The 9,526-nt window shown below is 39.1% G+C and overlaps 1 pseudogene; it reads right to left on the bottom strand.

Annotated features, from left to right (window-relative positions):
• Nucleotides 1-1,256: 1,256 nt before the first annotated feature.
• On the bottom strand, nt 1,257-5,381 carry LOC117438873 (protein patched homolog 1-like; annotated as a pseudogene).
• Nucleotides 5,382-9,526: the final 4,145 nt, after the last annotated feature.

The raw sequence follows: 9,526 nt of genomic DNA, 5'->3' as shown, positions 1-9,526 counted from the left end.
CAGAATCGTTGGGTTGGAAAGGACCTTAAGATCATGCAGTTCCAGCCCCTTGCCATTAGCAGGGACACCTCCACTAGATCAGGTTGCTCAAAGCCTCCTCCAGCCTGGCCTTGAACACTGCCAGGGACAGTGTTCACAACTTCCTTGGCAGCCTATTCCAATGCCTCACCACCCTCACAATAAAGAAATTCTTCCTTATATCTAATCTATATCTCTCCTGTTTAAGTTTTGAACCCATTACCTCTTGTCCTATCACTACAGTCCCTGATGAAGAGTCTCTCTCTGGCATCCTTCCAGCCCTTGTAGCCTCCTTTCGGATACTGGAAGGCTGCTATGAGGTTTGCACGCAGCCTTCTCTTCTCCAGGCCCCAACTTTCTCAGCCTGTCTTCATATGGGAGGTGCTCCAGCCCCCTGATCATCCTTGCGGCCCTCCTCTAGACGTGCTCCAACAGCTCCATGTCCTTCTTATGCTGGTGACATCAGAACTGCACACAGTACTCTTAAGTGGGGTCTCAAGAGAGACAGCAGAGGGGCAGAATCACCTCTTTCAACCTACTGGGCACACTTCATTTATCTTAGCATGGTCCACATTTTTCAGAAAAGTTCTATTTCACAGGCTTTTTTCCCCCACTGAAGTCCAATATTCCATGACTTCTTCAAGAAGTGTGAAACAAACGGGTTTGTTTTACCACTCAAAGCTTATTCAAGATGTAGGGACATAGAAATAGACTTTTCTGTATACTGATCCTGAACAAAAGTTCAGTGGAAATCTGGAATTCTGACAAGTCAAATGAATGCCACATTACCAAATTATTTTTCTCCTCCTTTTATTTGATGGTATTTCAAACATGCTCAAAAGTGTTTGGTGCTTTGAACTCTCGTTCAACACGCATTCTGTAAACAAATTGCCAAGAGAAAGCCTTCTTTCTGAGCAACATACACCATTCATTCTGAGGTTAGAAGAACAAAGCAATAACTATTCCTTAAAAAATTTAAAATACCTAATCACTCTTTAAGTTCTTTCTTTTGAGGCATGTCCTCCTAAACTGGGATTCATGAAGAGCAGCAGATTTGCATGATCCTCCCCCATACACCAGAACTCAAACTCTAACAAAGAAAACCTGGCATTTTCTTTAAACATTTACCTGACAAGTTTACCAGAACTGTTCTTGACTGTACCACCTATAATTAACTCCTCTTGCCAATGCATTGTATTTTCTTGACAGTCCATAGCCTCCACCACTCAAAACAGGGGCTACATCAAGAGGCTAGAAAAAGTTGTTAAGAAACAATTAATCAGTTTCATATCTTTAGACAAACTCATACCCTAATTCAACACAAAGTATACAAGAATAACGTGCATTAAAGACAATCTAGGATGTCTAGAAAGAGAAATGTTTTCAACAGATCAGACTGAACAGATCAGATGGATACTTGTAGACTAGGACTGTAATTTCTCCACAGCATGAAGTGATTGATAAAGGGATACATAAAACTGGAGTCTGTGACTTCAAATTCTCAAAAAAGTCAACAAAACTGACACTACTTTGAAAGAAGGCTTTGCTGAGCTGCATGAGTGTATAGTGTCAGCTGTATTCCAGAAGTGGCTATGTCTAAGGCATCAGGTTTGCTCAAGTGCTACATCACTGCATTGCCATTTCCAGACAGTAGCTGACAAGTGCACTCTCAATTTAAATACATGGGCTTAAGCACTGCATCACAGAATGAGGGAAACTTCGTGACTGTGGGCTAAGTGCATGTAACTGGAACAGAAAGAATTTATCACTCAAGAATACAAACTATATATAGCTTGGAAGAAAGTGTTACCTTCTTTTCTCCTCTCTCCCACCCCCACCAACCCCAGCCACACTTGAAAAGATATACACAAGGACAATGGAACTTACTTTAGTGGAATTTTATTGGGAGCTGTAATTGGGCAATCGGGATCAGCAGGATTCAGGCAGGGTCGATCCATATAACCATGACCAACTTCTGCTTTATTCAGCATTTCCTTCCCAGCTATCCACTTGGTAGTTTATTTTCTTTAACTCTTCCAAGAATTCTAAGGGGTCAAAACTTGATCCACTGTAAAGGAGGCTGTCCCTCTGCAAGAGAGAGAAATCAGGAGAAAATGACACTCACAGGAAAGACAGAAGAAGTACAAAAACAAACATACTTTTAAAATTCATGTTTGCACAAAAAAAAAGAGTTATTTTCCGTTATAAGGTAAAACTTTTCTCATAAGGCTGTTCTTATAAAATGTAAGGCATTTTTAATTAGATTTGTTCATGTACTTTTCTTGCAGCCCAGTTGCAATTTTAACAAAAATATTCAGGTCTTAAAAAGAATTGTGGAATAAACACAGGGTCAAAAATACTTCCATTTACAAGCAAAGCAAAACAAATCATCAAGCACCTAAATAACAAAAAAGCAGCCAACTGCTGCTTCAAAGAATTGGGGGGGGGGAGAAGGAAAAAAAGAGAGGGGGCTGAGGAAAGAAAGCCTTTCTTATAGTATCAGATTACTTCTTGCTAGTCTACTAATCATCTTGCAAATGTAATCAATCAATATAACTGATCTTTGTTTATCTATAACAATGCTGGCTCCTTCAAATGACCTGGCAGCCTGACTATCAACCATCAAGCTCTCCTGCTACCATGGCTGTCACCACTATCGCTGTCAAGTCTCCCACCCCCCACTCCTGAATTTGTGATGTTGACAGACTAGAAAGGCTTTTGCCTGCCTTATTCTGTGATTCAAACCACACTGTATCTGCTTAACCAGGCTTAAGTCATTATTCTGAATCTCCCAACCAGAAAACACAAAACCCCTTATTTCCCATCTAGAACTGTACACTAAAAGGTTAGAAGATGGCCATTGCAAATTGCTTTACAGAGACATGCAAACCAGGACAGAAACAATAACTTAAATGCTAACTCCTGCATAATTAACAGAAAATGCCTGCACAGATTAACAGTTAACTCTTTAAAGGACTCAGGGCATATTATATCACACATGTAAACTGTGAGAAACCACCCATAAAAGATACTATATGGTTTCTTTAATGATCTTATAAGCAAAGGATTTGCTCTTTAGTCCTCAGGAAGACTTGAGATTTAACCCAAGACATTTTCTTAGGAATTCCCAGACAACCAATTTTTTGGGGGGAGGCGGAAGTGAGAGGGGAGAGAGGTGGTACATACCCAAAATCAAACCAAACCAAAGCAAACACCAGAAACAAGTTTATTTCAGAGAGGAAAAAAAATAGACACAATTTTTAAAGCTGAATTTAGAAAAACTTTCTTGCATGCTTGCAAAAAGGAAAAAATAAGATAGGATTTAAATCAATGCTATAAATTATCTCTTAGAAACAGGAAAAATCTTTGTCAGTGGGGGAAAAAATAACCAAAAATACATGTGTATTTCTGTAGAGACACTACACTTTGTCTTATTTTTCTGCTAACCAGAATCTGAGTAAACAATGGGAATGCAACTGAAAAATATATACAGATACACAATAAAAATCAGTCAGGTCAGACTTCATTATAAACAGAAAGTTATAAAAAAACATGCTTACAAAAGATAGGCAGTTCCTGACTGTAGCTTTGCTCCCTCCCAGAAGCAGTCCAAAGGAGTGATAATTAAGCAAGGATAAAGATATTCTATGATCTGTCAAAATCAAAAGGGGAAACCACAGTTACTAGTATATAATCAAAACAACACAAGCTGAATCATGAAAACAGATAAATCTTGTAACCAGGTCCCGACTGCACATACCTGGTCCATGTAACCTGCTTCTGTGATGAGTTCTCCTGATTTGTAACACAAATGTTCCAATTTCCACTGTCTGTAAGAAACATAAAGAACAAATTTTTTTTCTGTCTGGGTTCAGCTGTAACAATTATTTTTCTCCTTCTTAGTAGCTATTGCAGGACATTTCTTATACAATTACTGAAATTTTTCTTTAAAATGTAACAGATATTAAAATTGTAACTCATATACACATATTGCCCTCAAGCATTAAAGCACTGAGAAAGGCAAACAGTATTCAGCATGGACAAGAACGCCTCACAAAAAAAGGAAATGCCTTTCTTTTGTAGTTACAGACAAGATATTTGTTTCAGTTATTCACACACTTTCTGTAAAACTCATTAAAAATAATGGAGCTGCTTCTGGATGTTCAGGCTAGTCAATACATGTTAAAAGAGACAAAAATCCATCTTTATATAAATGAGACAGCTTGTGACTTAAGATGCCACTCAGTGACAGAAGTGAGAGAGAAGCCAGCTCCAGCTCAGAAGACGAGATTATTCCCAGCTGACCCACACATGCAGAAGAAATAAACCATTAAGATTTCTGCCCTCCTTTTTCAACTATGAGTCAACTTCCACTGCCATGACTTCTAATACCTTAGAGAAGGCAGGAGCTGGATTAAAGATATTTGGAGCTTCAGCATTAGTTCATTGAGGCATCAGCTGGATGTGCTGAAAAGATGGGCTGAAAGGACAGTGGGCTTCATACTTCACAGGCAGCACCCCTAGGCAGATCATCATGTAAATAGAAACCCCAGAGGAACCACTTTTTCAGGGAGACACCTTATTAGCCTAAAGCTGATACCTTACTAAGGTGCACCCTTTATTATTTTTCATTGGACCACACACAGCTTCCAACCTTCAGTTGCATACTCTGAGGGACAGCTGTACTGTCTATGTTATTAAACAGCTATTATTTCACACACTGCCATTTCCCTTTGTATCCGAACTATTGGATGGATGGTAACCTGTGATGCTGATCACAATCATTATGTACCTCATGATGATGTCACCAACTGAATTCAACTCTAATATGGAGGGGTTTTCAATGTTAGAATCCCAACCATAAGGTCCTATATTTAAGAGTACAGACACCACTCCTTTACCAAGACCAATGCTGGATACTGCAGCACTGTCCATAGTGGCACACTCTCACAGTCCTCTTCCAACACCACCTACCCCTTCTTATTTTGTTAAAAGTCAACTTGTCACCACTATGATGGCACAAAGTCAAGTATCAGAAAACAGTGATACTCAAATCAAAACACAGCCCAAACTGAAAGGCTCTGGAGTGCTGTTTGAAAATAGATGGAGGGAAGCATGTGCCCATTTTTCAGCTGTTAGAAATGGCAAGAAAACTTTTGCTTTTTCACTTACCTGTTGTACATTATAGACGTGTACTCTGCTGGCCTGAAGTGCAGAGTCAAGGTGCTGTCGGAGTGCTTCTGTTGTTAGTACGTTAGCACCATCTTCCTGTGGAGTCTGGATCATGAGCTGAGGGTTAAACATGGCCTCTTCTCCAATCTTCTGCCGTGTGTAATTTAACTCCCGACTCACTCGTCCACCAACTGATGGATAAATATCAACAGTTTTGTTATTAGCCAGTGACTGTTTATTCTAGATTCACTTGATGAGCACTCTCCTGTCAGAAAAACTTGACCATCATGTTCATGCGTTATTTGGTCTCAAACTGATCACAGTATAACTCTAAAAATATTATTTGAGTAACACTGCAAAAAACTATTTTCCTCGTTAAAATACCATTGCCTCTACTGCACTAAAACACTGACATGTAAACTGGAGCCTCAAACACTTTTGTCTACATTATAACCAATATCCCACATATAAAAATTAAAAAAGCAAGCAAAAGAGAAGAACCTTTTCCTTGCAGACCAGACCAAACACTACATACAATTTCTTACACTTGTATAAACAGAATGCTCCAACAGCACATTTTAAGATAAATGGTTTTAATTTACACTCTTCTCCTAAATAGTTTGGCAAAGGCAGAAAAGGAATGTTTCTCTTCAGTACAGCAAAGGGAGGAGCAAAACAGTAAGTGTGCAGGAATATTTCGTCCAGCCTTTAAAAAAAAAAAAAAGAGGAAAAAAAAAACAATTTCACATGAAGAGATGCAGTTGTGAGTGCAGCAGACACTAGTTTTACTCTAGTGGTCCAGAACCTGCACAACATGCTGTGATACAGGGATCATTCATGAGCAACATGTGTTTTTCAGCCCTTGTGAGCTGAATGGTGTGCCCCATATTAAAACATGGTGGGGGTTTAGGAGAGAAGAAAAAAGAAAAGGCAGAGTCTGTAGAGATGACAGGCTCTAGAGGGAGAACATATTCAATTTGCCTTAACAGAAAATACCAGGTAAGAATTGAAAATTATCTTCCCTCTTACAAAAAATGCATTCAGCTAGAGTTCATATACTTTATACAATCTCCTCTGTAGTGTCTCCAACAAATGCATGTGGGAGGCAGGATCAATTAATTAGCTGAATCAAGACCACATCCAGATGAGGAGGACAAGTATACCACTAACATGTTGTTTCCATCCCTTACAATTTACCACCGTTATTGCTCTGCTAAGTCCAAGCTACAGACCTGGTCTAATTTCTTACATTTTTTTCCGTCCTAGTCCGCTTGGCACTGGTGATCTGAATTACTGCCCAAGGTTTAGTTTCTGCAACAGTGTGAACAGAAATTAGGCATGTACATCTATCTCCTCCTGGGTTGTATAGCAGAAGACTGATCTTGTAACCAGCTGGCAGTGCAGGAGATGACATTCCCAAGTCTGAACAGGGACACACTTTTTCAATCACTTGGGCCTTCAACCCACTCGTAGCCCCCTGGGGCTAAAAGGACCACCAGGCAGAAGTTGGGCCCCTGCATGGATAAAGCTGTCAGAATGAGACCCTCAACAATTAAAACATACATTCATTCTGGCATGAAGCAATTGCTTAATTTCTTGTTCAAGAATTCTGTGAAGAAGTAAGTTTCCACAACACACTCAATTTTTTCAGCCTGTCACATTGTGCATTACCTCTGTCCTCCAAATAAAGTGACCAGCTCACAATAAGGAAGGAAAAAAGAAAAATCAAGCACAACTTCCTTATCTACAGTCCCTTTACAACTTCTTAACAACCCTCTTAGTACAGTGGGAGAATAGACTACCACTGAGACTGCATATGCATGGTAACAAAAAGTTATTGTTGATTTTTATCAGGAATTAAACCCTGAAAGTACTTTCACTCATCAGGTTGTGTTTCATGCCATCTTTCTCCACCAACCAGTGGTCTATGAAATACTAATAAATTTTGCTTCATCTTACAGGAATATAGGCTGGGGGTAAGGGAGAAGAGTTCTCCTAATCTGTATTTCTTTGAACCACAGCTTTCTTTTTCAGTCCTTTTGGAAGCTGTAAATTCTTCCAAAGACAAAATGTCTCTCTCCCTCTTTTGTGTCTCAATGCCAGCCAAGACAATAATGTCCCAATTTTATGAGGGCTGTGGAGTCTACCATAAACTTTCTGATACTATATTCTTTCCCATTCTACCCACAGTTTCCTTTTGAATTTAACCAGGACTTGAACCAACAAATCATACTTCATGCAAGACAAAGGGTGGCATTCCTATCTACTGCTGAAAGTGACTAACTGTTTACTATCAACAGAAATGATTGCTTCCTAATCAAGGTGCTGTCAAACCACATTAACTTCACTGAACAGGGCAGATTTAGCTAATCAGAATTGCATCACACAAGTCAGTCATCAGAACAGAAGCTGTTTTTTCCCCTTTTAACATTCAGAACAGGAATAGCAAAGCCACCCAAGAAGGCAGGCGCACATTCCAGAACCCAGCAGCAGATCCACTCCACATTCTTCTTAAGGCATTACACTGTTTAATTATTTCCTTGATGGATCTGTTTTGTGTGTTTTCTTCAGCCAAACAGAGTACAGGCAAATGCAGATGCTTTATACAATGTAACACCCAGGTACTAAGAAATTATAAATGCAGATTGCAGAGAAAAATTCTGACTGCCAAAGTCAGATTATGTGAAAACATATGGACAGACTGGAAGCAAGTGGATACATCAGTGGCCTTTCAACATATGAGAAATGATAAAGAGCAAAAGGGAATTAAAAAAGTTTCTAGCAGTTATGTTTACATTTATTTTAATTAAAGTTTGCAAAGATCACTGGAGGCTGCCATACCCAGAGATCTTAAGCCTTCACAATCAGCACAATCAGCTGAATATGCTCTTTAAAAATCAAGTCCTTTGTTGCCTTTTGGGGGCTTTTTTTTCAGGACTATTCTTAGCTAGTGCAAAAAAAAGGAGAGAAGCCACTGAAATGCACCTGAAGCCTCTCACATTACTGTGCTGAAGATAGCAATACTATGCTAAACACAGACACTTCACAGAAAGTAATTTTTTGCAATTGCATGAAAAAAAAACCCAACAAAATAACACACATTATAGTCATGGGATTTCCACACTACAGGACAAAATGATGTAATGGAAAACATAATAAGGGAACAAAATTCTGATGTTTCGTGATTTTCCTTTATGGCGTGCTTTCATATATTTGGTGACAACAACATTTTACACTTAAATGCTACTGACTTAAATTGTACATATGGAATACAGTACCATTATTTCCCATTTTACTCCATGTCAAAGACAGAACTATTTCTCTTTAATATCCAGGTGACAAAATCCACATCAGTCTCCTTTTTCAATATATCAAAAGCCACTTGATGATATTCAAGTCCTGTATTACATGATTCCTTATGATTTAGTGCCTAGAGTTGGTAACACAAATTCCCACAAGCCAAAATGCTGATTTAAATAACAGATCGGTACATTGTTTCATGGCCAGTGGTAACACAATTCAGCAGACTTGATGATCTTAACTGTCTTTTCCAATCTAGTTGATTCTATCCTTCCAGCAGTGTCATCAGATTCTGGGTGTTTGCCTACTACACCTGAAATCTAGTCTGCCTATTAGCCTAGAAATGAGGTACTATGCCAGCTCTACAATTTTGCTAACAGATTTTTAAAAAGGGGAAAATAATCACAACAAAGTAGTAACATCAGTGTCCTAGCACCATTTCTTACGTAATAACAGTTTCTAATTCTCAGAAATATGTTTGAAGACCAGTGTTCAATGTGAGATAGTTTTTATTGACAGCATCTTTTTGTTGAATATTACTCCTTCTTAAAAAAAATGCGGGTTTTTTTTTCCAGAGAAGAGGAAAATGTCTTCCCTCTTCCCCCCACCCCAGGCTTCCTTCTTAGCATTTTGCTGTAACACATGAATCTGCCTTGAGCAAGTTAGCACCCCATATCATGAAACACACTGCTGCTCCTCCTAAACTTCCACACTAACTCAAATAGAAGCTGGTCAAGGTACTACATCCTTTGCCATTTCTGACTGGCCGGAAGAGAGCCGTAATTGTCAGTGTGGATGCTGGATTGTTAAGAATTGTGTAAGGACCACCATGTCTCCCTCACCCAAGAGCAATGAACAGCTGTCAGGTGGTAACAAGTTTTAGTCATCCTTAACTTGAGGCAGACCTGAACCCGTGACCTAGAGATGAAAGGCTCTAGATCCCACTACGAAGCACTGAGGTCACAGTCCCAGTGTTTCAGTCATCACACATTAAAATGCTTCAGCACATCTCAAGTGAAAACCCCAGAAAAACGAA

The sequence above is a fragment of the Melopsittacus undulatus genome, unplaced genomic scaffold, assembly GCF_012275295.1.
Source record: "Melopsittacus undulatus isolate bMelUnd1 unplaced genomic scaffold, bMelUnd1.mat.Z mat_scaffold_751_arrow_ctg1, whole genome shotgun sequence".
Classification (NCBI taxonomy): Eukaryota; Metazoa; Chordata; class Aves; order Psittaciformes; family Psittaculidae; genus Melopsittacus; species Melopsittacus undulatus.
This window is presented reverse-complemented; position numbering and strand designations above follow the sequence as displayed.